The sequence below is a fragment of the Rhea americana genome, unplaced genomic scaffold (genome assembly GCF_003343005.1).
Source record: "Rhea americana isolate MKP2758 unplaced genomic scaffold, rheAme1 scaffold_11, whole genome shotgun sequence".
In the NCBI taxonomy this organism is placed as follows: Eukaryota; Metazoa; Chordata; class Aves; order Rheiformes; family Rheidae; genus Rhea; species Rhea americana.
In genome coordinates this window covers 5,596,110-5,619,997 of record NW_028185150.1, presented here as the reverse complement: position 1 = coordinate 5,619,997, position 23,888 = coordinate 5,596,110, and positions in this window count along the sequence as shown.

Below are 23,888 nucleotides of genomic sequence, written 5' to 3'. Positions count from 1 at the left end.
TCCTGGCCTTTACATTCCTCTCTCTCCAACCCATTTCTTAATTTTGACAAAGATGTTTAGGGCCCTTAAACCTTCAATTACAATCTTAGTCTTACAGAATGTATTTCAGATTTAAAAAGGAGYATATATTGTGCATGTCCTGAGTAAACCTAATTTTTATAGAAAATGCTCAGCACCTTAGACTAAGTTATGATCAAGACACTTTTAATCTAATATTTTCCTTATATTCCTAAGGAACAATAACTTGTGAAAAATAAATGACTAATTAGCATTTCTGATTACCAAGAATGCATATTTAATTTGCCTTTAGAAGATCTGATTGCATAGATTTTACTCAGGTGCGATTTCAGGGGTTTCTGTTCTAAAATCACTAATAACGGTGAAATAATTTTCAGAGTCTAAAATATGAGAAGAACAATCACTGTAGTATTGTTATTGACAATAATATCTTCAAGTTTTCCTTAGGATATTCCTGAATCTTCATTCTGAGAAGTGAACAGCTTTGTAGATATGAATTCTATTACTGCTGTACTGTTTCTAATACATTTTTCAGCAGCAGAATGTCTTTGTACYGCTAAACAACATCTACTTGCAAGTGAAAAGGGAACAAAAGCTCATAAAACTGCAATAAAATATTTATTTCTCCTCAGCAATAGGATTAATTTTATCAGTCTAGATTTATGACCCTGGAAATTCTTTGCTGGATGTTTAATATATCAAAATAGCAGAACAAGGAGCCAGAGTTAGAAAATGCTTTGTGAAACTTATGATTTACTGACGAGCACAGATTTAGTTTTTTTCAGAGAACTTAATAAAACAGTAGAGAAATTGAATTAGCTTGGCATAAAGTTTAATTGCCTGACAAAAATTTGATAGTGTTATTGTGTTACTGTTTATGTATAACGTATATCAGGTTCGGTCTTTTATCTAGTCTGATTAAGGATGGGGATTTGCTTTGTAAAAAGGGTAATTTTCACCTGCTTATGGTCTTTATACAGAGAGAAACCAGTAACTACATTTGTAGGGCATTTCACTCACTTGACTCCTTTTCAAAGCTAACCTTCAGAAAAAAATCACATTTATATCTTCATGCAAACAGACTAAAATGAATTTTCATCTTTGTTCTTCTGGAATTTCAAAAGTCATCGTTGCTCTAGATCAAGACAACAAAAAAGATTTTCTTAATTCTCCAATAAAAAAATCTGAAGAAATTTAATTTTAATTTAGTAAGTATTTGGTGAGTATTTATTTCCATTATACCATAATTAGATGTTAGTAACATATAAAAATAAAGTTATGTCTTCCAAACTGGTGCATTACATTTTGACATCTAAGCAGGTACTACTGATACAGTAAAATAATATAAAGAAGTGAATAAGTGAATATAGCATCTTCATTTGATGTTTCAGCATTTTTCTAAAGTGAACTTTTCCTGGATGAAAATAGATTTCTTTATTTAATATAACATTGTGGAAAATATCATCAAATATATTGACAAAATTTTCCCTCAGATTGCTTCAAATCAAGAAGAAAGACTTCAAAAGAAACAAATAAGGCTACAGTTTTAAATCTTTCCCCATTTACAGCTGTCACAACAGGAATAATTTTTTTCTGTTGGTTAAAGTATGAGACTTTTTCACAATAATAACAACAAGCAACACTGAAAGTATAGACTTTGTAAAAAATCACTAAAATTCTTTCTGTGCTGAAACAATCAGGTGTAGATACCCATGTCTAAGTCTGGCATATGTCTGGCGATTATATTGGTCTTAAAAAGCTACATGATGTGATACTCACAGAGTTAAATTTCTGGTCCAGATGAAGACATAGTAAAACTGCTTTTGCACGCTAAAATGATCTCAACCAGTCATCCACACTATCTTACAAAGTTATTCTATTAGAAAATACACTGGAACTTGTACAGCAGTGTTAGGATATTAAACTTTCTTCCCTAATAGTAGACCCATAGGTAAATTTCTAAATACAATCATACTCTAATATTCTGGGTCTATGTTGATTGCTCAGAAAACAAACCTGCTGTTGTGACATAAGAATTGCTATAGATTAATGGAGCAGAAGAACTAAATTTCAAAACCATTACAAAAGTTTGCAGGTGAAGCACTGAAAGTTAGAAATACCAAATCATGTGTAACAACTAAAACACATTATTTCTGGAGCTATTCTGTACTTCTTGAATGTTACGTTCAATATGGTCAATGGATTTAGAGCCTTTGAAATCTCATCATTAGACAATGCTGATAATATTTTAGTCAATTTTTCCTCTCAACATTTTTGAGAAATGATACTGCTTTCTATTTTTTATCTGATTTAAAGCATTTGAAGGTCAAGGGTTCCTGAAATGATATATCCTTTGAGATATATTTATTTGTATAATGCTTGTAATTAGTCCACTAAACTGAACAATTAGAAATGTGCAACCACAGAGTGCTAGATTAGTAGAAGCCTTAAAAGCTTTGCTGTTCCCTCTTATAATTATTGAGAAAGCATACTTAATTAGCATAAAATGCATTAGTAACAATTAAACAAAGTTGAGGTCAACAAATTAACCTTTTTTCTAATTTAAATTTGACTTTTTAATTTTAGAGAGCCATCAGCCCGCCAGAAAATGACACTTGATTTAATAGAATATACTGATATTGTTACAATAAAAACACATTCATTCTTTCCTGTCTATGTCAAGCATAATATTGTCTAAATCACTACTACAACTCTATCTATTACACTGAAGGAAAAAAATCTTTAATTTGTAAACAAAATCTAAAGCTATTTTCCCTTAAATTCTGAGATTCTGTGCTAAGTGACAACATTATATGACTGTCACTTAAATTGTTGTTGAGCAAAATGAAATACAGATGTTTAAGTATTTTGTCTGTTTCTTATCATGTATACCAATAGCAAGATTAAGAGTCCATTAAAAAATTTCTTGGACGATAATGTCATTTGTAGTCTTTCCCATGTTGTAAAAAAATTTCTTGAAGGTTAGCCGATAAAGATCACCATACCCTTAAAATCCTTACATCTTGAAACAGGGTCATTTCAATTATCTGTAGATGAAAACCCATAGTTTGACTCCCAAAGACTGTAGGCATAGTTTACAATATATCACCACTTAGGAAACAATAAAATACCAATTTTATGACTCAGATTTAAGAGACCATTAAATTTCTTCCAAGTTGTTATTTCTTCCCTAGCAATGTTGCCCTGTGGATGAATAGAAACATGATAGGCAGGAGAGAAAACCAACAAAACTAATCCCCCATCCAACAGAAAAGGAGATCCTGAAATGGGATTACAGAGCAAAGTGCACCTAGCAAGCAAAAAAGGTGATGAAAGAAATGTGGTTTTAGCAGATATAAAGTGATTAGATGGCTTCCTTTTTTATTTTTTTATATCATCTATCTATCTATCTATCTATCTATATATAAATGATGTTCTCCAGCACGTGCTTCCAAGTAGAAGTCATCTAGGACAGTTTTAGTCACGAATGCTCTAACCAGAGCTTGGGCATTCCTGCTCCTCAGCCCTACGAACAGATGCGCAGACCCCTGACAAACCATCTGCTGGGGGAACTGAAGGGCTGGGGACCTACTGATAAATATTGCCATTAGTCAGGAGTCTTCTATCAAAATATATCTATATACACAACAGTATTTCTATGAAATTAACATATTCCTCAGAAGATCCTTTATTGACATTTTTTGATTTTCTGCAAGGAATGTTTTACCTAGGATCAAGTGAATCTTTATCACACTATTAGARTTTTTCAAATTAAATACTGATTTTCTTTTGTTTTATCTGGGCAGTTATCACCTGGCTGAGCGTAATATCATACCATTGCAGAGGTAGTTTAACAAGTGTAGTGTTTGCCTTCTGTATAATCTGAACAGATTGTTCATTCTACTTCACTCATTATAAAACACAACCTTCCCTGGGGCTGCACCAATGAACTTCAACTTCCATTAGACACTGCAGCTACTCAAACATACACTAAAATGGAATCATTCAAAATTTTGAAATCAAATTATTCCTGACCTTGCCTTTCTGTGAAAACACTCCAACTTTTTTCATACTTCTCCTGAATCGAAAATGCCTATCTGTATACATACTTGAATTTCTCAAGGGCTAGAAAATCAAAAAGAAAGAAACATAAGTTAGAATAGCATAGGGGAGTATGACAAATAATAGGGTAATGTTAAGTAACTGAACATATGGTTTAAGACATCAAGAATGTTTAGCCATAAATTTGACTGTGATGGAAAATTCATCTGCATTATCTCAAACTTCTCAAAACACTGGAAAAGTTAAGAATAAACATTGGCAGGATGATAGATTAGATAATTAAAAGGTCCTTTCTATCACTAATTTCTCAGAAGCAGACGAGTATAAAATCTGTCTGCTCATAACTTATTACCTTGCCTATTATGATCATTTATATGRCAGTTCTTATCTCCCCAGATAATAGCTCTGCTGTGCTTTTTTATAAAATAATTTTCAATGAAAAGGTGACCAGAGGTATCAAAGTGAGTAAGAAATGAAGTGTTCATTTTAAGAACTAGAGAATTTTTMTAAGTAGAGACAAATAACACGCAGAATTACCACTGAGGAATTAGAATTTCTGAAGCTGAGGCATCGATTTTTCCACTAATATCTCAATCATAGCTCTCATTTTTATTTTTAAAATATTGTGTCTCTATACCACACATTGGCTCTCATTCCAAAACAATCTGTCATCATTATCCTGATTTAAGTAAGTCCAGTAGGACTGCAAAATGAGCCACATTGAAGCCAACTGGCTCAGTAGTTTTCAAGTTGCAAATATTGCACTTTTAAAGCAGTTATAGAAGGGAAAACAGGTTTTGGAGTTTCAGAACTTCTTAATCTTTGGTTTGAAATAGCTTTCTATTAACCATATTTTTCATGGAACTTCATGAGAAAATCCAGAAGCAGACAGTCTTCCTTTGTTATTGTTTGACTCAGAATTGTTTTAAATATTTTCTTATGAGAAAAAAATTATTATTGTTATACTATTTTTGTTTAACGAGATTTGGATTACTTTGCTTAAATTCTTGTTTACAAATGCAAAGTGACACAATCATTTTGAATATCATTATTTTTATGAAACAATAATATAAATGGAAACCTAATATGGAAAAACATTTTTATATCCAGACATTTTGGTTTGTGATTGAGTATAACAGCTTGCAGGTATAGTGTTAAAGAAGATTCAAGAGTCTAGAACATTGCACTGTACAGCATTCATGACAAGAATAGCTGTGATCATCCTAGTATTTTAAATAACAGAGAAGTTTTTTAAAAGAAGAGTCTAACTCGTTATTTTTACTGAAAATCATTCTGGCTATTCTCATGACTACGCAGTCACACAAACAGGCATGGTTTGCCTTGTAATAAACCCTTTGATTTGCAAAGTACATGAACATCTTTGCACTTCCTGTGCAGTTATTTAAGAGCCCAGAAGCACCATCATCTCCAAGCTTCTCTTCGCCGAACTAGGATGCAAGGCCAGTCATGCTTTGTCTTTGACGTACTACTTGGTCCTGCAAATCATTTCTATAAGAACCATTCCATAAATCTGCGAAGATTTTTTCAATAATACATTTTTTTTTCAACCACAGTATCAGATTTCAACATGAAAGAATAAAACACAATTTACTGTCAGAAGTATAATTAGTTAACATAAAAGTTTAAGCAACTTATATAGTTCTCTGAAGCAACTACATCCAGGGAAAGAAGTTGTACCAAAAAGATAAGGCAAAAAGCCCGTGTCTGTTTTTGCATTTGCCTCTTGAACGATGAAATAGGACTGACCCACCAGCCACCTCGGTCTCACTGGAAGGGCAAAGGGTTACTGATTGGATTTGCTGACAAAACATAGGCCTGAACAGTTCGGCTGGCTTCTAGCACACCAGTCTTGTACACTGCCAAAGGGAACTGCCTCCTTACTAAACCACTGAAAGGTAGAAGTAGCTCTACTGTATCACTAATAACTTTTTTTCAGTAAATACAGTTTATATGGTGATTGATCCAGGACATAATATTAATCACATGAACAAAAAATAGATTTACAATTGCCAAATTCTTTCATTGAGAAAATAATGAAACCAGTAGCAATAATTTGAAGGTATTTTCTGTCTAGTGAACTGAAAATCCATGTTCATGGCAGCTACATTGAGAAAACCAACTGGAAAAGTTCCAAAGAGCCTCTTATGATCTGTCATGTCACTAATGCACAAGTTAAATCACTGCTGAAGTGGAATATAATATGATTTTTCAAAACAGCTTCAAAGATATTTGCAGCCAATTGTGTCTGTGATTTGCACATCAAAGTAGTAATAAAAAAAATACTTAGTTGTATATAGCACTTTCATCCTTAGAACATGATGAAGTTGTCCAAGGTAGATAAGTGTTATTATTCCCATTTTACTGATGAGGATACTGATTTCCTTAGTCAAAACAAAGGTAAAAATGGAAATTATATGTTTGCTTCCGTCATACTTATAGTTCTTACTTGACCAAGCTATGTAGCAAGAAGTATTTAAGATGCAGAACCAACATTCAGTTTGAAAAACTGAACCTGATCCAGAAAGCTCTGAGGACAGTGAAAGTGTGGATATAATATGTTCTTGGCCAAACCGTATATTCTATCAATCTGTTGAGTTTTTTTTTTTTTTTTTTTTCTTTGCTCCCATGCTCCACTTTACTTACTCCCTCATTGCTGTTTTAGGTTGTTATATTTTTTTATGATTCCTAATACCTTCCATTGAGCAAGAGGAATATGGTAACTGACAGGCAGCCTACAACATGTTTACCTGTCAAAAAGTTTGAATGGATAAGGAGAAGGATGGTAAAATAAATTTTGCTGGGTAGCAGAATGGGGAAAAGGCAGCAAGGTGACTGATAGCAATGACTGGAGCTATTTGTCCGCTTGTGGGAGGGAATGATGATAAAAAGGTGCTCTTGTGAGTGAGAGCTATGCACAGTGTCACTGGGTTTCTGGTTCAGAGTGCTGATAGAAAATACAACTTTGGAACAGAATAAGGTAGAATAAAGAGCATAAAGCAATGCAGAGAATGAATGGAGTGAAATATGCCACAGAGTAAAGAGAATTACAGACTTGAATAAGAGATCCAAAAGAAGAGAAAAAGCAACAAATTGGAGAGAGAAGGAAAAAGAGTAAAAAGTAGCATACTGAGGTGCAACTAGCAGGCAGAGAAAAAAAGTATGAGTGAGAAAAAGGGAAAGAGGACACAAATAGGTTTACAAATAGGACTAAGTCCTTTAAAATTATATTCTGATGTTAAATGTCAAAATTAGAAACATCTGCTTGTATAGAGTATTTGGCAAACAAATTTTCCAGTGCTGAGTTATGACCTCATGAGAAATCCAGAAAAACCCACTCTTTCTTTTGCCAAGAACAACTTTTAAATTGCTTTTAATGATACAACTACAAATTGCATCTTGAATTTAATACTCTTATTTTGAAATCAATAATTTTTACTAAACTAAATTGAAAAGAAGACTGCACATTTTTCCATTATTCTTGACTCTTTGTCACACAGGTCTTTCCGAACATTCTGATCACCAGAATTTATACCCAGCTTCTTGGTAGGATGTGCCTAGAGATCATTTAACAGACACAGTCATGCAAGTAATAGTTTAATAAAAGGCTTGAACAATGTTCTTAAAATCATCCTCTCTTTTTAATTGTAGGTTTAAGATACAGGATCATAAATAAAATTACTTTGAAGCAAGCACATTTGTAATTTTTAGATTTAAGCATCCAAAAGTGAATTTTTAAAGGGGAAGACAAATAATGATATTTCACATGCTGGTAGGACCTTAACATTTCAGTGTAAGATTACTACAAGCTTTCCAACAACTTATAAGAAAACCTCTATCATCAGAACTATTTAAGCAAAATGTCCTTAGGCTCAAAAACTTAGTCATTATTAGACTATTAACTTAGTCATTCACGTGATGTCACTCTTTTTTGGCTAACTCGGGAAAATAGTGACATACAGTAATATTACAAACAGATGTAATACAGCTCTCTCAGATGACTGGACAGATCCAAGCTCTAACCCTAAAGCCTCTGTAATTTATTTGGTAGTGTATTTGGCAGTAGTGTGTATGTTTCTAGAAAATTAGATCTTTACATCCTATTTCTCCAGTAGATATAAACTGGACTTTGAAACTTAAGCGTCAAAATAGCATATTATTATATAGAGTTTCCACACAGAATTTAAGGACCAATCAATGCTCAAAATGAATGGAAAGCATATAGCAATGCCAAATAGTATGAGCTACTCTGCAAAATTTCCCAAGCCCAGTTGTGCACTATTTATACTATTCGTACACGATAGAGTACTGATTAGTATTGTAGTCAATATTCTTTTCTTTGCTTGAGAAACAGTGCATAAATTGTTATTGCCATCACTAAGCTAAGAAAAGAGAGTAAATTTAGCCTAATTAGGGATAGTGAAGCAACATTTTAATTCTTCCTCCTCCCCAACAGTATATCCTCTTCTGTCTTTCTTCCAAGCGTAACCTTATTTCCTAGATTCTTTCTATTTATATGAAGGATTTTTTTTTGTTGTGGAATCTGTAACAGTTTCCATAAAGATATAGAGGTTTTCGTATCTTTAATATCTTATGATATGAAGTTGGTTCTATAGCCTAATGCAGATCAGCAGCTGTGCTGTCTTGACAGAAGTATGTRCAATAAGAGTCAGATAAGCCCGCTGCTCCCTCTTCCATATCAGGGCCCTGATTTCAATTGTCTCCTTACAAAAAGAATCCTTTTGAAGCTAGTGACACTAGTAACATAAGCAATATTTTCCTATCTGGACCGTATATCTGCTGTTTAGTTTAGCATTTGCTTTCCCGAGGAACCATATCGTTTTACTCCAGTATAAATGCAATGTACTGAAACTCTTTGAGGTACTAGTCTAAGGGTAGAATAAAAAATCTTGAGAGATAAGAGTTATTATAACGCTCACCAGCTCCCCCTTAAAACAAAATTAATTTTTAAATACATAGGTATTGATATCCATTTCTAGGTAAGGCACGTAAGAAAATTCTTTTACCAAAGTAAGTCTGTCCAGTGCAGATGTATTTTCTAACTTAGGAATTGCGCAGGTGTGAAAAGAACGGGTGCCATACGACTGATGCTGCTTAGTGAATAACTGAAGGTGCTCATGCAGTATCATGATGAGTGCAGCATGCAGACTTACATCTGAGGAAATAGTAAATTCCTGCATTAGCTATCACATCCAAGTTCAAAATCTACCTCACAGAATTGTGGACAAAGAAAAGAGGCATTATCACTTATGTGACTCTGTAAAATCTGATAATGCCCAAATAACGCACTTGGCTGTTTTCCCAATAATAGTGCAAGCTCTACTTTATTCTCCCTCTATCCATTTCACTACAGTTATTACTTTCTGAGTCAAACAACAGCTCCTGCTGCTGTTACAGTAATGTTTTGGGCTGCTGGTGCCCTAATTACCAGCTGCAATAAGCCAGACCCAAGACTGCGAAACACCTGCGTGACATTTTTTCTGGGGGAGTGTCAGGGTACTGCAGGAGCTCCCTGTGACCAGTGTGAGGGGCTCCGGGTAGCTCAGGGCTGGCCTTGCCACCAGAGCCTGTCCCACCACCCACAGTGGACCAGGTCACCATGTTCCCTCTGGCCTGGACAGGGAGCCTGGGACAATACTGATTAAAGMGATTCAGAAAAAAACATTTTCTTGTTCATATGCTTGTATGTTCTGGTAACTAGCAGGTAACAGAGAAGAAATCTGTATCTGATTTTTTTTATACCAGTTTTGGAAAGTTAACCTTACCCAGCAACTCCTTCTCTAGGTCAGGAAAAGACAAATGTCCTGGCATGCCTGTCCTTTCTTGCTAACACCTTCCACAGAGAGTAACAAATCTGACTTACTTTTTCTACCCCACCTGAAAGTATATTCAGGAAGTATTCTGATCATTTGCCAAAGGACTCAGCACATCCTCTTAGCTGGTACGTTGTTTGTTCCATTTCCTCCTTGAAGTAGTCTTTGATTTAATTCTTTGTAGCTGACAGAACGATATCAGCTCTTAGTTATACTAAAATGCATACGCATGCACATAGGCATATACGGGGGTCTCACTCTCTATTTTAGTAAGACAATGTTTTGAATGAAAGCTTCCAGAAAAGGAGAAGAAAAAACATACAAAACAAAAGCAAAATGATTCTAAGCGAGATGGGCTCGTAAGAGCATCTGAGTTGTCTAGAGGGCCACAGAAGGTAGAGGTAAGAGGCAGTAATTCTGAAACCTTCCTCCTATGGAAAGTTAAAATTAGTAGTGAAAATAAAATTGTCCCTTTCCTGTTTCTGTGCTAGCAAACAATGTCACACTAAAACATTACCACTGTGTCACCATTTTTCATCTTCTTGTTATATGCACTGCTTCAGTGTCCCAGGAAGGTATAACATTCTTGTAAAAACAGAGAACAAGAAAAAGAATGAGTCAGAAAAATGAAAATGCAGCCCTTGTGTCTCTGGTTTTGATAGAAGCACCTTCCTCTCTCCCCCAGGCAAAACTGTTGGAATAAAAAAAGCTTATCCTGTCATTCTCGCTTATTTCCCCCAGGTCCACTGTCACAATTCCCCACACTAYGCCCCTGTTATGTTGTTATTACAAGGGACTGCCCTGACCTGGCAAGTGGAATATGGTGGTATTAACAAGAGATTTTTCTTGTTTGAGGATAGCACATTGCTGGAGTACAAGGCTGGTCATTGGTCAAATTAAAACAAACAAACAGAAAGCAGTGTTCAAAATTTTTTACAGTTACTTAAATACTTTCAAGAACACTAAAAATCAACTTAAACTATTTGGGGACACAGGGAAAGAAAATCATTAAAAAGAAAGATACGGACTATGTTGGAGTTGGCTTGTTACTTGGGGAATTATTTAAAGATCTTAAGACAAATTTTATCTTAGTTAACATTTTCAGTAATGACCTTACCAAAAGAAAAAGTTATCACTAAAGAAATTTGCTGATGACATTCATTTGAAGAGCAATTCCAAGTATAGAGCCTGATCAGAATGTCATAAAGGAAAAACTGAATGATCCTAAGAACTGGAGTAATAGGTTGGATACGTTGGCAACATCGCAGGTGTGAAAAAGGTATCTATTTATTGATTGATCATGATATGCAGAGTRTTAGCTATTCAATAATGTTTACATTCAGCTACTTGTAATCTTCAGATGTATCATGAGCAGATATACAAAAATACTAATGGTGTTACACAATGCAGTCCTTATCCAAAATTTTGTAGAACTCATATTCATTAGAGGAATGGAGAAGATACAGAAAGGAAAAGATAGSATCTGAGAAGAATCTAAATATATCTTCGAGTCATCACAGGTATTTTTACGCTAGAAACTAGAAGATCATTTCTAACTATCAGAGGAACAACCATGCACAACGGCTTATCTGTGGAAATTCTAGTTAACTCCAAGATATTTGTGAGGGATCCTCAACTTGGTTGTGTGTCAAGACTGGGAACTGATTTCAGTGATGCAGAAGATTCTTCTCCAAGTCCATTTCAAGGACTGTTCATCCTCCGCAGCTCTAAGCATCCTGATTTCAGAGATCACTATAAAGACAGAAGTGAATAGATAACAGAAAGTAAACCCCAAACAAATGCAAAGAATTTTTTACTTGCACACATATCACACACATTTTATGTRAGATTTTGGGGCTTAAAAATAGCAACTGTGCAGCATGGATGCCATTGCTGAGTTATTAGCCAGTCATAATTATCCATTCTGTCTTCTCTCATTTCATTCCATTTTGTTATTCTCTTTGTTTTTGCCATTGCATAAAGGTAGATTGGAAGTACCTTGGGACAAAATCCATTTTTGTTCTTTCATACACTGTTCAGCTTATCTGTACTTGAGGTGTCCTGGATATTATTGAACTCCATAAAATAATAAAATTCAGAAGGAAATACCATAAAAGCAGGCCCTCCTGTGAAATCTCTGGCATTTCTATTGCTGTTTATGTCCAAAACCACYATAAGAACAGACTGTCTCTCATTCTTTCAGCATTTCCTGTTATGATCCCAGCTGGAATCAGCAGTGAAAAAGAAGAGATTCAAATATTTTAAAAGCTTGACAAAAGCTAGCCTAAGCATGTTCCTAGATTTTGGTAAATGTTCACAGATTTTCTTGTTCTTTCTCTGTGAACACACTTAGCAAGCAGTATTTCTTTATGGAAAACTGAATTTCTAGGAATAAAGGGTCTTCATCATCAGAAAAAGCTTTAAAATAGAAAAACAGCTTACAGTGTTTTCTTGCAATTTCTGTGCTGTGCTTTAGAGCCCCTTGCAGACTYTTGCTATAAACTTTAAGTAAGATATTCTATTTACTGTGGCCATTAAAACCGTGAGCGTTTTTTTTTTTTATGCCTTATAGCATAAAGCTCAACAGGTCACCTGGCACCTTTTATACATACAGCAAGGGCTAGTGAAGGAAGGGAACGAGTCCGTGTCTCACACCTTCCTAAGATACTGGAGCACCCTGGGTTCTTAGTGGAGGAATTATTCTTCTGTAGTTAGTGAAGTGTCTAATAGAAAGATGCTCCACTCCTCCCGTTGTTTTGGTTTCTTAAAACCATTAAAGAATTAGATTTATTTACTTCAAGTAACATGTAGCTAAAAACTGCCAGTGGTGGATGCAGCTCCAGAGCAAAAAGACGTCTCCCCAGAAGCATAATTACACCTGTGGCACTCGAGTCCAGAATGCTTACGAGGCTTGCCTTCCGTTCAGTTCCTAATGCTGGTCTGCTGGTTGTAATCACACCTTTAGAGCAGGTGTCATAAATAAATGTGTAAAGTGGATTTTTGCTTCTTCTTCTTCTTCTTCTTCTTCTTCTTCTTCTTCTTCTTCTTCTTCTTCTTCTTCTTTTAAACCTTTTTTTTTACCCTTTTCAGGTAAATCCTGAAGTGGCAACATCAACATGCTCCCTCACTTTCTGTGCAAAGTCATATCACAGAGCATTTTTCTGTCTCTCTGGCAGGTAATTTAAAGATCAGCTGTAACGCAGACGATTCAAATGCACTAGTTTCTCTCCAGATCCCTCCACCTAACTCATGGATTGAAGAGCCAAAAAGCTCTGGCACTATGGTGGGACTGCACAAGCTGTTATGCTGTGCTGCTGTTACTAACGGGAGATGGCAAGYGAAGGAGTAACAGAAGCAGACCTAGTCAGCTAAAGCTACATAGCAGATATAGTAGTAAATAAATTTTTAACATTTTCTGTATATTGCATACTTAAAAGTGCAATCTGCACTTTTGCCTGTACCTCTTCATAGTGTGCTCATGTGCAGTAACTGCTACTCAGAGTGCAGCTCTGTCAGCTTCATTTTTTCATATCTAAGCTAACCAAGTTGTAGATACATGTTTTTAGCTTCTTTTAACTAGGACAGCGTTTCTGGGTTTAGATGCAYTCAACAGAGAATGAACATATAGTTTGTAGGTAAAATTTTGTCTACAAAGCCCTGTAACCTGCCTAGAGTTGATTGATAGACTCAACTAAGGGCAAATATTAGATGATTATCATTCTATCTTACTGCATATGGCCAGAGATGGGAGATGGCCCTGGTGTCAGAAAAGTGGAATTAGTCTGTGGATCCTAACTGCTAACAGTGCAGATCAGCTGCTTGTTTTTTAAAGAAGATAAAAAGTGGAAGTGATACAGCAGGAACTGTCAAACCCTGTTGTGCAACTACCAGCAATATAATGATCAAGAATAAGAAAGTCTTCTCTTTGTGTAATCCTTCAGAGGCCAGTCCCTAGCAGGCTCTATGAATGATTCTAAGATATTAGTCATAACTCAGAATGCAGCCCTGTGACTCTTACTCATATATATACACACACACATATATATACGTGTGTGTGTGTGTGTGTGTGTGTGTGTGTGTGTGTAATACATGTATTTTTTTTTCTTACTTAACTGTGGAAAACATAATGGCGACCCTTTAATTTTACTAGTTTTTCTGCATTAATAGAGAAATAATACAACTAACCTCATCACAGATTTCTTTTATGACTTTCTGGTCTGTAAATAAAATAAATCGTATATTGGTGTTTGCAGCTGCATGTGTACACATCTAAGCACACATACACAGAATCTCACAAAGCTATATACACACACTCTCACATGGCTGATTTTTCATTATGGAATACCAGATATCCCATTAAATTATTGAAGAGCAGCCTGTTATATTTATTACAGAGGTGGCTGATATTACTGTCAATTGTCAAATTTTKGTTTCCTGTTGTTGATTTTCATGCATGAGAAACACACAGCCGCTGGACGGATGCCAGAGCTCCATCAATCTCTCCAGGCTGCTTCGACCTCAGGATATGTAAGAGTAGCGGATAAATTGGAAGATCAGTGCCTTGTCCCTCCTTGCTGTGCCAGTTGCTATTGAGAAATTAATATGAGGATCGCTATAAATAAAAGATAAAAGATGATATGGGTTACAGTGTAAAATATTAAGGTTGGACACAATGTGCTCCATGAATCTAAAACCAAAAGCTAAGGAAATTAACCCTGTAAGAGTATTGACTGCCTTCAAGCGTATGAGAAAAAAGGCAGAGAAGCAGACAGAGAAAGTATCCTTAAGAACTGTTTTAAAAAGCAGGGAGTTTTAACAGAACTAACTATAACATCAGATACAGCAGAAAACAGTCCTTAGCCATGGTCTAGTTTATCAGTTCTTACTATTGAATTAAGTAATAGTTAAGCAGTATTATGTATTCAGTAGCATAATTCTGGGAGAGCAGATGACTGACTGATAGATTCAGTAATGATACATGGAGCTTTTCAAGGGGTGATTTTAAAGCTATTTATACATCTAACATACATTTATGTCAATGGGTTCTGAACATCTAGAATAAACACAACAAAAAACCAAAACAAAACATAGATTTTACTAAAGAAAACAGTTGTACCTGGGGTATAGGCTCCTTCTGGGAGGTAAGGGATGAAGTGGGGGCACTGAGGATCTAGTAGACATTACTGGGAAGTAAAGGGACTCTTAGTCCTCAAGTTCTCACAGCTGCTACCTTAAAGGAGCTGGGACAGCTCCCCCCAGAAGTGGCCAGAATTCACATTCAGACCAATGTGTTGTTTCCAGGAAGCGTTACCATTTCATGGTTCTTCTGTATTTTTTAAGAGGTGGGCTTAGTCTCAACTTTGAGGACAGATTTGCTTCCTCTATACAACAAAACAACCTCCCTATCATGAAACTCAGCATGCAGGGAATCCATCTTAACAGCACGAGGGAAGGGTCTGCAGCTCAGGTAGGTMATATCCAATTTTGGCACCCGAGGAGACCTCTATACAGCAGTCTCTCCTTTCAATGGCATGACAAATGGACTTGTTTTAATCACAGGAAATTCTGAGAAGAAGATTCAAATCTTAAGTGTCCTGAATCTCCTACCGGAAATGCCTTTCTCACTAGTGACTAGTTAGGGTGCACAGGGCAATCCTACTCCTTACCTCAGCACCCAGTTAGAGGAGAGGAATCTGTGCTCCATAAAGAACTGCCATATGAGAAGTTCCTTCAGAATCGGTGTTACAAAGTGACCTTCCTCACCATTCAGAGGCACTTAACCTCCTCAGAAGACATAAGGCTGCCTTCTCCTTGAGTTATAAAATTCAGTTTACTAAATGTTTTGTGAAAGTCCATAGAAATGTGGGATTTAAACTCCTATTTACTCAGAGTTTCAGTGTTGTATTGTCCCATCCCCTGCTATGTCCACCTAAGAAAATTAGTAGGACAGAATTCTGATATTTGGAATCTTATTTATACTTTCATTTAAATTCCTTCGGTATTAGATTAATCTCCTTTTTGTTCAAATTTTACTCAAATAATAAAGCATAACACATATAGGATATAGTCTGACTTCAGCAGAAACATTGTTATATTTCTAAAGCAGAAATAAACCTTTATGAACTGTGMGACCATGTTTTAATTCCCTAGATATCATACTTTAGTTTTTTCTCTTGACGATGATGTAACTCATTGCACATAGATATTAAGATAACTGATTCTCTTCCAAGTCTCTTTTGCATCTTTACACACAAACACCTGCCCGTCACCMAAGACATAGCTGCATGCATCAAGCCAAAAAGAGCAGCTGAATACTTTTCTTACTGARTAGGTTAATGATTTCCTTAAACACACAAGACATTTCTACAGTAGAATAAAGTATTCACTGGGACCAGATTGCCCCTGGTGAATAGAGAATGAATGGAAAGTAATGGGGACTGTCTAGATCTCTGCTCTTCAAATTGCCTGAGTGTGGAAATGACTGAATAAATCGCACTCGTGGTGGAGTACTCAAATTCTTCTTTATTATTGTGTGCATTCACATAACCATTCTGAAGCTGGGACTAAGTCCAGTGTGGTGTAGCATTACATTTACCTTCACCTATGCTCGCGATTCTACACTACAGTTTTATTGACGCACAAAAATGCCTAGCAGCTAATTAAGCTGAGAGAAACTGGCCAGCAAGAATTTCATATGAAGTCTCAACAGACTTTTTGTTAAAATTTGTCCCATTCTTACTTCTCTCTAGCTATTATGGGGAGCTTTTACTGTATTGAAACCCAGATTGGAATTCAACAGGTTCTACTGAACAGACTTCTTTAATAATGCTTTTCAGAATCTCAGGGTGATGACATTTCAGTCGTTTGGTAATGGCTACAGAGAGACCAGGCTCTGAAGATTTCACAGAATGTATAAGATTTTAATAGATATTTTGCCCAATGTTAAATCTGAGGATTTTGGGGGAGAACAAAGAACAAAGATTAGACAAAGAAGTTACAGCTGTGCCACAGAGTACAATGCCATTAGAGGCTTGTATATGCAAACACATACAAAGAAGATAAATAAAATTATAATTAAGAAGAAAAAAATGAGGTTGCACTTCAGTGCAACCAGTGAAGAGATGAGTAAAACGGAAGAAATAAAGTGATACTTTAAGAAAGTCCCTATAATGTTTTTTTGCTAGGTGTACAGACTTTTCAAAATTTAAATGATCCTTCAATTTTCCTAAGGTTTGAGTACGAAAAATACAAAGTATTCCTGAAATCTGCATTTAGGCAATCTGTCTCATCCATTTGTATTAACAGAAAGAAAATTGATTATTCAGTGGCAATATTACACTAAATAGAATATAGACTTTCATTCATAGTTCTAGTTGCCTACTGTTTAAGGGAAAAATCTTGCTAGGATTTAAACCTTTTAAACAGCAATCATGTATCCAACAGGTTGGTCTATTGGTGCTGCAAGTAATTCAAGTTTACACAGAGTTTTGCTATTCACATTTCTAAGTCACATCTCCCTTTTCCCAGTTTCCCRTCCACCTGTCTTTTCATATTCAGGGTTCGATTCAAAAGTAGTGCACAAGTTATGTCCCTTCAAAAGATAGATTTATAAAACTTGTTTCTTATTTACAGATACATCTCCTACTCAGTGAAAAAGGCTCCTTCTGGTTATCAAATTCCTGAGAAGAATTCCCAAAGTATGTTTTTTTCTATCCATTCCTACCCTTTTTGTCTCGCTCTCAGTCCGTGTTTTTTCTTAAGGGACAAAAATATGCAATACAAAGGGGGAAAAGAAATTAAAGATCAATGCCTTCTTTTCCTGCAGTGCCTTCGTTGGCTCAGAAATGAATATGAAGATCACTATAAATAAAAGATAAAAGATGATATGGCATTTGGAGTAAAATATTAACGCAAGGCACAAAGCACTGTATCAAAGTCTGACCAAATTAACCCCCTGGGATAAACAGAGGCCTTGTTTATGTTGCATGGAAAACAGATCTACGGAGAATTGTGAATGTGTGTGTGTGTGCGTGCATGAGAAATACACAAACTCMCCCCTCTCTCCACTTCCTTCCCACTCTCTCTCCCTGCTCATATATATTTAATGTGTATTTATGTTTGTGGTTACATGCACATTTGTGAATGTTTTCTCTACATGTATTTGTGATTTATGTTCCCAGGCACAGTGACCGTAACAAGCATGAGAAAGGAAACTGAAAAGGCAACACTACTTACATGTCAGTAAGTCTGAACATAACATACATATGGTGTGAAAATTTATCGATACAAACATTATGGATACAAAAATGAGAATGTATATGTGTGAATGTCAGCACACTACACATTTACATGAACACATAACCTGTCTGCATGTGTGTATCTATATTATATCGTCTGTGTGTATTTATCTATCTATATTCTATCTATCTGTATTTATTTATTTACAAGCACACACACACATATGTGTACAAATGCATGTGTGAGAGCCTGAGCCACTCAGAAACCCTGAGAAAACTATTCTGTTTCCTGTCTTTTTGGTCCTCTGTAGGTGACACCTGCAAAAGATTTGAAATTGGCTTCTCTTCTAGGCTTCATAGGAAATAATCACTACTTATTCTATACGGGGATACTAATTTATTATCTTGTTGGCAAGTGCAGCAGCCAGGAGCAACATTTTTCACCTTTTCAATCAAAAAATATCTAGAAAAATATGTTTTCCATTAGGATTTACACCAATCTTTTTCTAACTTATCTTTTATTAGATTAATGCTGGTATAAAATCCTGCTGGAAACTGTGCGTCCTGGATATCCATCCAAGAAAGCATTATATAAAAGAAGCACTTCAAATTGTTAAAAGCATAGATTTCAAAAGCTGCCTTTTGCTGCAGAGCAACAAGATACTGAGCCTTATAACTCAGCTTTACTTTTTAACTACTTAGATTGTGACCTTTTTTAAAGAAGAGAGTAATGACATAAAAGAACAAGATAACTCAGGCTGTGAGTTAGACACTTAAGCTAAATCATGGATAGAGCTGATTGACTCTTACTTATTCAAAGTAGGACAAAAAACCTTTCTGCAGAAAATACTGGTAACTGTGCACTCTGTCTTTGAGCTAGTGCAGTATCAGGAAGTTATTTCTTGAATTGAAGTAAAATTTGAGATTAAATAGCATTTATTTGCAATGAGTAGACTACAGGCTATGGTTTAGCAATGATAAGAATTAAAATCATTTGTCTGTTGGCTGATTCCATCTGTGAAGCTCATGTGATGACATGTGACAATCTCCGTGCTTTGGATATATATTATGTCCTTCATCACTGTTGTGGTATAGTGTCAGGCAGTATTTGCATTTCATTGACTTTTTTCTCRTGTTAGTTTAACTATCTAAATGTTGAATCAAAGATGAGGGAAGAATTTGAGATTTGAGGGAATTTACCACTGGCCTACACTCTAGCTGGTCTGATGGTAAGCACGTTTAAAACTCTAATATTCTGATTAATATAATTTTAAATCCCTTAGACCAGGTATAAGGGATTTCAATAAGCATATGGCAATAGAGAAGATAATAAGAGATAAACAATAATTTGAGAGCTGCTTGCATTTTGTGAACTATCACTAAACCCAAGTCAAATTCTACTGTATTGTTAATAACCTGCAAATACAATAAGGAAAGTGTTTGAAAATTTGTCAGAGTATAGCTTCACTTTTTTTTTTTTTTTTTTTTTTTTTGACCACCGTGTGTGTGTTTGTGTGTGTGTGTGAAACTCTAACCCATCTTTAAAGTGATGAAAACATTTACTGTACAAGTCAGGTGTGTTGACTTCCTGTGGTATCTGAAAACACAGTTCCGTGTAGAGTATTGTAATCCCACACAACATGGGAGTCCTTCAGTCTTTAGACAAAGATTCATGTACCAATGGCTCCACAGAGCCATCATTGCATATCTCCTTATTAAAATGGGGAAATAATAGTTAAAAAAAGCAAAACAAATAAAGTCTTACACCCCCTTACCATCACAAATTACCTGCAGTACAAGAAACATCTGAACATACTTGCTGTACTAGAACCTGTAGGGTAGACTTTAGAACCAGTTGAAGAAAATATAACCCAGATGCTGAGAGCCTCAAATCACCTTTTATACTTATCCATTTATTTCAGTAAAGTTCATGTTGATTTGTCTAATAAAAGGGTTAGATCRAAAAAATTTGAGAAGACATCTGCAGATACTCATATCTGCAGCTACTTTGAGTTATCATAATCCCACTGACATCAGCAAAGGTACACTGATTTACATCAGCTGAACACCTGGCCTGCAATATGAATTAATCTACACAGTTTCACACAGCCAACTATACTTTATTGAAACCAAAACATCCATTTTTTTCAGTGCATTATTTAGATTTCTGCACTTCTTAAGGAAGTTCTAGCAGCACTGCATTTGGTTCTTCATTTCTCACTGTTGCTTTTGGTAATCTGCAAAGAATAAAAGGTTAATGAAGTTAAACATAGTGGTACACTCATACTGCTGAGCTGCTTGATAAAATGTGACTTGTAATATCAAGGTGCCAACCGTGTTAAAACAAAGTACTTAAAGAGATAGAAGACATGCCCTACAAGGCTAAAAGTTCGCATTGTTAACAATAGCATTTGCAACATAAAGTAAAGTGAATGACATGATGTTATTGGTAACCTGCACTACAGTTATTTTAATGACATCTAGAACTATTAAAAGCTTTAATGTTAAATAAGACAAGCTTTTAGTCTCATTTGTTCCTCCTTTATACTAAGCTATATATTTTTCTCCTTTCAGATTGAGGAAATCCCAAACCACAGAATTAACCACCAAAAAGTTCCCTGCCTTTTCTTCTTCTCCTGCCAGGCCATTCCAGCATATTTCAACTGTTTAAATTCCTGTGTAACCAGATCCAGAACATGAGATTCCTTATCCCATATCAAGCTTGTAAGAGGCAGGAGTGAAAATAAATCACAAAGTGGCTGAAGAAGCATTTGTATTGCTGCTATAGAGCAAGTACCTTGAAGATCCAGGTAGACTAGGCTTTGCTGTTTAGGACATCTCATGGGCAAAATAAATAAGTTTCCCATGGCGGAACCTTGAAAACTACCACCCRATCCGAATGCCTGATTCTAAGAGAAAGCAAGCCAAAAGGGCCTACTTAAGCAAATATTTTTGGGAGCAGCTCTACCAAATCACAGGATGGCCTGGTAGGACAGCTAAAGAGGCTTTGGTATATTTTCTCTACTTTTAGAGATTGTCACATTACAACATATTTATATACCTTTTAGCCATAGTTGACCCATGCCAATTAGAGTAGCTCACTCAGTCAAAAGTAGGCTATGGGTGTCATTTGTCAATCATATGATTTTTCTGCAGGTATGCAGGCACAGAAGAACATGCAGGAGTCAAAGTGGTTACAAACTAATGTCTCTGCTGAGCAATAGTACAGAAGAAGCAAGCAATGTCAGATAGCAGGTACATTTTCAAGAGCAAGCAATGAAGTAAAAAGGCTAACTAGCTTAAGGGCTAGCAGAGCTACTGTCACAGGCATATCCTTCAGATAAATGTGTGCATCACCAGCTTTATGCAGATAGTAAAGCTATCTTTGGTAGCTTTTGATGGGGATGGTAAAGGCAATTCTGATGGGGATTAAGAAATGTAAGCAACTCTGTTGTGGGTGATTTGTTAGGTATGAGGCCTCACCTGCAGAAAAGAATATTTGGCCTTGGGAAAAGGTAAAGTGTTTAGCTAACTGTGACTACATTGTCAATAGTTTAAATAAGGCTGGATAAGATACCCTCCCTTTCCTTGACAAGGTGCTTTTCCCCATATATATGTGCTTGAGTTTATGAGCAATCAGTTTTCACTGAAATAAATGTTGAGAAAAGAAAACAAAACAGAATCATAGAATCGCAGAGTCATAGAATGGTTGAGGTTGGAAGGGACCTCTGGAGATCATCTAGTCCAACCTCCCCACTCAAGCATGTRCTTAGAACATGTTTCCAAGATTTTGTCCAGATGAGTTTTGAGTATCTCCAAGGATGGAGACTCCACAGCCTATTTGGGGAACCTGTCCCGGTGCTGTTACCCTTACAGTAAAGAAGTTTTTCTCATTTTCAGATGGACCTTCCAGTGTTTCTATATGTGCCCATTACCTCTTGTCCTGTTACTGGGCACCACTGAAGAGAGTCTGGCCCCATCTCCTTGACATCCTTCCTTCAGATACTTGTACACATTGATAAGATCCCCTCCCTCAGTCTTTTCTTCTTCAGGCTGAACTGGCCCAGCTGTCTCAGCATTTCCTCACAAGAAAGATGCTCCCGTCCCTTCTTCATCTTAGTAGCCCTAARCTATACTCTCTCAAGTAGCTCTTTCTCTCTCTTGTATTGGAAAGCCCAGAACTGGACACAGGACTCCAATCTCACTAGGGCTGAGCAGAGGGAGAGGATCACTTCTCTCAACTTGCTGGAAATGCTCTTCCTAATGCACCCCAGGATACCATTGGCCACCTTGGCCACAAGAGCACCTTGCTGTCTGATGGCCAACCTGCAGCCCACCAGGACTCGCAGGTCCTTGTCTGCAGAGCTTCCTTCCAGCAGGTTAGCCCCTAGTCTCTATGGGTACCTGGGATTATTCATCCCCAGGTGTAGGACTTTGCATTTGACTTTGTTGAACTTCATGAAGTTCTACTCTGCCCATCTCTCCAGCCTGTCAAGGGTCCTCTGAATGGCAGCCCAGCTTTGTAGTGTATCAACCAGTCCTCCTCATTCTGTATCATCAGCCAATTTGCTGAGGAGGCACTCTGTCCCTTCATCCAGGTCACTGATGAATACATTGAACAAGACTGGACTCCTTACGCCAGCAGGACACTGGTATCTACAGGCCTCCAACTAGAATCTGCACTGCTGATCACAACTCTCTGAGTTTTGCCTTTCGGCAGGTTCTTATTCCACCTCACTGTCCACTCATCTATCCTGCACTTCAGGAGCTTGCATATGAGGATGTTATGGGAGAGAGAGGCAAAAGCCTTGCTGAAGTCAAGGTACACAACATCCACTGCTCTCCCCTCGTCTACCCTGACAGTCYTTCCATCATAGAAGGTGATCAGATTGGTTAAGCATGATTTCCCCTTGGTGAATCCATGCTGACTACTCCTGACCACCTTCTTTTCCTCCATATGCTTCGAGATGACATCCAGAAGGAGCTGTTCTATCACCTTTCCAGGGATGGAGGTGAGGCTGACTGGCCTATAGTTGCCTGGGTCCTCCTTCTTGCCCTTTTTGAAGACTGGAGTGACACTGGTTTTCTTCCAGTCCTCAGGCACCTCTCCAATTCTCCATGACTTTTCAAAGATGGTAGAGTGGCCTAGTAATGATGTCTACCAGCTCCCTCAGTATCTATGGTGCAACCTATCAAGGCCCATGGGCTTGTGGATGTGCAGTTTGCCTAAAGGATCTCTAAACCATTTCTCCTCAACAAAGGAAAGTCTTCCTTTCCTCCAGATTTTCTCTGTAGTCATCAGGGTCTGGGATTCTTGAGGGCTCATATTAGTAGCAAAAACTGAAGCAAAGAAGGTATTCAGGAATACTGCCTTCTTTGTATCCTTCATCACCAGGGCCCCTTTCCCATTTACTAGCAGGCCCACGTTCTCCTTAGTTTTCCTTTTGCTACCAATGTATTTAAAGAAGCCATTCTTGCTGTCCTTGACATTTCTTGCCAGATTCAATTCCAAATGGGCACTGCCCTTCCTAGTCACATCCCTGCATAGTTTGATGATGTTCCTATAATGCTCCCAAGTGGCCTGTCCGTACTTCCACCTTCTGTGTACTTCCTTCTTCGGTTTGAGTTTTGCCAGGAGCTCATTCTGAAGGTCTCCTGCCCCCTTTGCTCAACTTTCTGCTCATTGGGATAGACTGCTCTTGAGCTTGGAATAAGTGAT